This window comes from Arachis ipaensis, chromosome B05 (genome assembly GCF_000816755.2).
Source record: "Arachis ipaensis cultivar K30076 chromosome B05, Araip1.1, whole genome shotgun sequence".
Taxonomy (NCBI): Eukaryota; Viridiplantae; Streptophyta; class Magnoliopsida; order Fabales; family Fabaceae; genus Arachis; species Arachis ipaensis.
Window position 1 is genome coordinate 97,151,046 of NC_029789.2, and position 5,557 is coordinate 97,156,602.

The 5,557-nt window shown below is 36.4% G+C and overlaps 1 long non-coding RNA gene across 1 annotated transcript in view; it reads left to right on the forward strand.

The window, feature by feature from the left end:
• LOC110262920 overlaps positions 3,051–5,557 on the forward strand; it is a 19,938-nt gene continuing 17,431 nt past the window's right edge. Inside the window, exons 1-2 of the long non-coding RNA XR_002347933.1 lie at positions 3,051–3,061; positions 5,462–5,474. This is a non-coding gene — a long non-coding RNA (uncharacterized LOC110262920). The remainder of the gene's footprint in view (positions 3,062–5,461; positions 5,475–5,557) is intronic.

Below are 5,557 nucleotides of genomic sequence, written 5' to 3' on the forward strand. Positions count from 1 at the left end.
GGTTTAGGGTTCGGCCATTAGGGTTGGGTTTGGGAGGGAAAAGAGTTTGAATTTTGGAGGTAGGTGGGGTTTATGGGGAAGAGGGGATGGATGTGAATGGTGAAGATGTGATGGGGAAGAGTGATTGAGGTGATTGGTGAAGGGTATTTGGGGAAGAGAGTTATGAAAGGGTGTGAAGAGGAGAAAAAAAGTGGTGGAGATCCTGTGGGGTCTACAGATCCAGTGGGGCCAAGGACTTAACATCCCTGCTCCAATTAGGCGTGTAAAACGCCCTTGCTGTGCAATCCTGGTGTTTAACGCTAGGTAGATGCTTGTTTCTGGCGTTAAATGCCAGACAGATGCTTGTTTCTGGCGTTTAAATGCCAGAATGCTCTTCCTCCAGGGTGTGCTATTTTTAATGCTGTTTTTCATTCTATTTTTGATTTTTCAGTAGTTTTTGTGACTCCACATGATCATCAACCTAATAAAACATGAAATAAAAATAAAAATAAAATTAAATATAATTAAATAACATTGGGTTGCCTTCCAACATGCACTTCTTGAATGTCAATAGCTTGATAGTGAGCTCTCATGGAGCCTCACAGGGAATCAGAGCAAGGTTGGAACCTCCCAACACAAAACTTAGAGTTTGAATGTGAGGGTTCAACACCAAACTTAGAGTTTGGTTGTGGCCTCCCAACACCAAACTTAGAGTTTGACTGTGGGGGCTTTGGTTGACTCTGCAGTTAGAGAAGCTTTTCATGCTTCCTCTCCATGGTTACAGAAGGAGATCCTTGAGTCTTAAACACAAGGTTGTCCTCATTCAGTTGAAGGACCAACTCTCATCTGTCCACATCAATCACAGCTCTTGCTGTGGCTAGGAAAGGTCTTCTAAGGATGATGCCTGACCCTAGGTCACACAGAGCCTTCTCAAAGGTCACGGTGCCTATGTTACAGGGAATTAGGAATTTACCAGGATCCTATTTCTTTTGAGGTAAGTTCTGCCTATCCAATGCATTTAGTTCATTGGCGAGCAAGGGAGGTTCATCTTCCCAAGTCTCATTACCAAATAATTTGGCATTCAGCTTCATGATTGCACCAAGGTACTTAGCAACTTGCTCTTCAGTAATGTCTTCATTCTCTTCAGAAGAAGAATATTCATCAGAGCTCATGAAGGGCAGAAGGAGGTTCAATGGAATCTCTATGGTCTCTAAATGAGCCTCAAATTCCTTTGGTTCCTCAAAGGGATACTCCTTATTGGTCACTGAACGTCCCAGGAGGTCTTCCTCACTAGGATTCATGTTCTTCTCCTCCCTTGTAGGTTCGGCCATGATGGTCAAATCAATGGCCTTGCACTCTCTCTTTGGATTTTCTTCTGTATTGCTTGGGAGAGTACTAGGGGGAGTTTCAGTGACCCTTTTACTCAGCTGGCCCACTTGTGCCTCCAAATTTCTAATGGAGGACCTTGTTTCATTCATGAAACTGAAAGTGGCCTTAGATAGATCAGAGACTATATTTGCTAAGCTAGATGGATTCTGCTCAGAGTTCTCTATCTGTTGCTGAGTGGATGATGGAAAAGGCTTGCTATTGCTAAACCTGTTTCTTCAACCAATATTAAAGCCTTGTTGAGGCTTTTGTTGATCCTTCCATGATAAATTTGGATGATTTCTCCATGAGGGATTATAGGTGTTTCCATAGGGTTCACCCATGTCTGCTATTGCAGGGTTCTCAGGATCATAAGCTTCTTCTTCAGAAGATGCCTCTATAGTACTATTGGATGATTCCTTCAATCCATTCAGACTCTGAGAGATCATATTGACTTGCTGAGTCAATATTTTATTCTGAGCCAATATGGCATTCAGAGTATCAATTTCAAGAACTCCCTTCCTCAGTGGCGTCCCATTACTCACAGGATTCCTTTCAAAAGTGTACATGAACTGGTTATTTGCAACCATGTCAATGAGTTTCTGAGCTTCTGCAGGCATTTTCTTTAGGTGAATGGATCCACCTGCAGAATGGTCCAATGACATCTTAGATAATTCAGACAGACCATCTTAGAATATATCCAGGATGGTCCATTCTGAAAGCATGTCAGAAGGACACTTTTTGGTCAGTTGCTTATATCTCTCCCAGGCTTCATAGAGGGATTCACCGTCCTTCTGTCTGAAGGTTTGAACATCCACTCTAAGCTTACTAAGCTTTTGAGGAGGAAAGAACTTGGCTAAGAAAGCCGTGACCAGCTTATCCCAAGAGTTCAGGCTATCCATAGGTTGAGAGTCCAACCATATTTTAGCTCTGTCTCTTACAGCAAACGGGAAAAGCATAAGCCTGTAGACCTCGGGATAAACCCCATTGGTCTTAACAGTATCACAGATCTGCAAGAATTCAGTTAAAAACTGAAAAAGATCTTCTGATGGAAGTCCATGAAACTTGCAATTCTGTTGCATCAAAGAAACTAGTTGAGGCTTTAGCTCAAAATTGTTTGCTCCACTGGCAGGGATTGAGATGCTTCTTCCATGTAAGTTGGAATTTGGTGCAGTAAAGTCACCAAGCATTTTCCTTGCATTGTTATTATTTTCGGCCATGTCTCCTTCTTTTTCGAAATTTTCAGTCAGATTTTCTCCAGAGAGTTGTGCTTTAGCTTCCCTTAGCTTCCTCTTCAGAGTCCTTTCAGGTTCAGGATCAGCTTCAACAAGGATGCTCTTATCCTTGTTCCTGCTTATATGAAAAAGAAGAAAACAGAAAAGAAAATATGGAATCCTCTATGTCACAGTATAGAGATTCCTTTATGTGAGTAGAAGAAGAAAGGAATAGAAGAAGAGAAATTCGAACACCAAGAGAAAGAGAGGGTTCGAATTTTAAGATGAAGAGAAGTGTTAGTAAATAAATAAATAATTAGAAGGAGATGAGAGATAGAAAAATTTTCGAAAATAATTTGAAAAGAAAAGAAGAATATTTTTGTTTTTAATTTAAATTTAAAGTTAAAATTCGAAAATTAAAAAAAAGAAAAATGAAATGAAATTAAATTAAAATTCAAAACAATTAGTTAATTAAAAAGGAAATTTGAAAAAAAAAGAGGAAGGTGATTTTCGAAAATTAGAGAAAGAGAATTAGTTAAGTAGTTTTGAAAAAGATAAGAATCAAACAAAAAGTTAAGTTGTTAATTGAAAAAGATTTGAAAATAAAATTTTGAAAAGATAAGAAGTTAGAAAAGATTTTGAAATTAATTTTTGAAAAAGATGTGATTGAAATTTATTTTGAAAAAGATTTGAAAAAGAAATTTAAAAAGATTTGATTTTGAAAATTAAAGTTGATTACTTGACTAACAAGAAAATAAAAAGATATGATTTAAAATTTAAAGATTGAGCATTTCTTAATAGGCAAGTAACAACTTGAAAAATTTTGAATCAATCACATTAATTTTTAGTAGTGATTTCGGAAACATGAAATAAAAATAAGAAAAAGATTTTGAAAATTGATTTTAAAAATTTTCAAAAATTATGAAAGAAAAATGAAAAAGATTTGCATTTTGAAAAAGATTTAAAAAAGATAGAATTTTTAAATTGAAAATTTTATTTGACTCATAAGAAACAATTAAATTTTAAAAACTTTTGACTTGATCAAATCAAATTTTCGAAAATTTATGAGAAAATAAGGGAAAGATATTTTTTTTATTTTTGAATTTTTAATGAAGAAAGAGAAAAACACAAAAAAGACACAAGACATAAAAAATTATGAATCAAAACAAGAAAAATATGCAAGAACACTTTGAATGTCAAGATGAACACCAAGAACACTTTAAAGATCATGATGAACATCAAGAACTTATTTTTTAAAATTTTTAAGAAAAGAAGAACATGCAAGACACCAAACTTAAAAATTTTTATTCTCTAGACACTAACAAATTGAAAATGCATATGAAAAACAAGAAAAGGCACAAAACATAAAAATGCAAAGATCCAACAAAGCAAATCATCAAGAACAACTTGAAGATTATGAAGAACACCATGCATGAGTCTCGAAAATTAAAGAAAATTATAAAAGCATGCAATTGACACCAAACTTAAAATTTGACACTAGACTCAAACAAGAAACATCAAATTATTTTTTTGATTTTATGATTTTATTAAATTTTTTTTGGTTTTTTTTTCGAAAATTAATTGGAAAAAGAAAAATAAGGATTTTAAAATTTTTAATATGAATTCCAGGAATCATGCAATATTAGTCTAAAACTCCGGTCCTGGAATTAGACATGGCTTACTAGCCAGCCAAGCTTTCAGTGAAAGCTCCAGTCCAAAGCACTAGATATGGCCAATGGCCAGCCAAGCTTTAGCATACATTGCCTACCTCCCATGTATACAACAACTATGTGTGTAACTGCCAAATGGGTGAAGATCAACAAGCTCTTGTGATGATAAGTTGAAACCCCGGTCCAAAAGATTAGACATGGCTTACAGCCAGTCAGGATTCAACAAATCATCATGAAACACTAGAATTCATTCTTAAAAATTCTGAAGAAAAAATATATTTTTGAAAATATTTATTTTTATTTTTTTTTCAAAAATAAATAAAAGTAAAAAGCTTAAAAATAAAATAAAATTACCTACTCTGAGCAACAAGATGAACCGTCAGTTGTCCAAACTCGAACAATCCCCGGCAACGGCGCCAAAATTCCATGGCAAGCTTATGCAGGGCATCACCGTTGTCAATGGCTACATCCCGTCCTCTCAGTGAAAATGGTCCAAAATGTGCTGTCACCGCACGACTATTCATCTGTCGGTTCTCGATCACACTGGAATAGGATTCAGTCATCCTTTTGCGTCTATCACTACGCCCAGCACTCGCGAGTTTGAAGCTCGTTACAGCCATCCCTTCCCGGATCCTACTCGGAATACCACAGACAAGGTTTAGACTTTCCGGATCTCAAGAATGGCCGCCAATAATTCTAGCCTATACCACGAAGACTCTGATCTCATGGAATGGAAGGCTCGGTTGTCAGGCGAGGTAACCATGCATCATGAACCAGAAGTCAAAGAGATATGCACTTAAGCGATTGCAAGTAGAACGGAGGTGGTTGTCAGGCACGCGTTCATGGGTGAGAATGATGATGAGTGTCACGGATCATCACCTTCCTCAGGTTGAAGAACAAGTGTATATCTTAGATAAGAAATAGGCTTGAGTTTAATAGAAAAACAACAGTACTTTGCATTAATTCATGGGGAACAACAGAGCTTGATAAACCACTATTTCATGGTTTATCTTGTGCTCAATTGAGTGGTTTTTATTAACTCTTTACCCACTTATTCATACTATTCGCATGGTTTTACATTTGCCTTCATAATTATGTGCTTTGATTGAAAACATGCTTCTTTGGCCTTAAGTTCCCTATGTTTAATCCTCTCTTATTACCATTAGATGCCTTGATATGTGCGTTAAGTGATTTCAGAGATTACAGGACAGGAATGGCTTGGAGGATGGAAAGGAAGCATGCAAAAGTGGAAGGAATACAAGAAGTTGAAGGAACTGCAAAGCTGTCTAGCCTGACCTCTTCGCACTAAAATAGTCATAACTTGAGCTA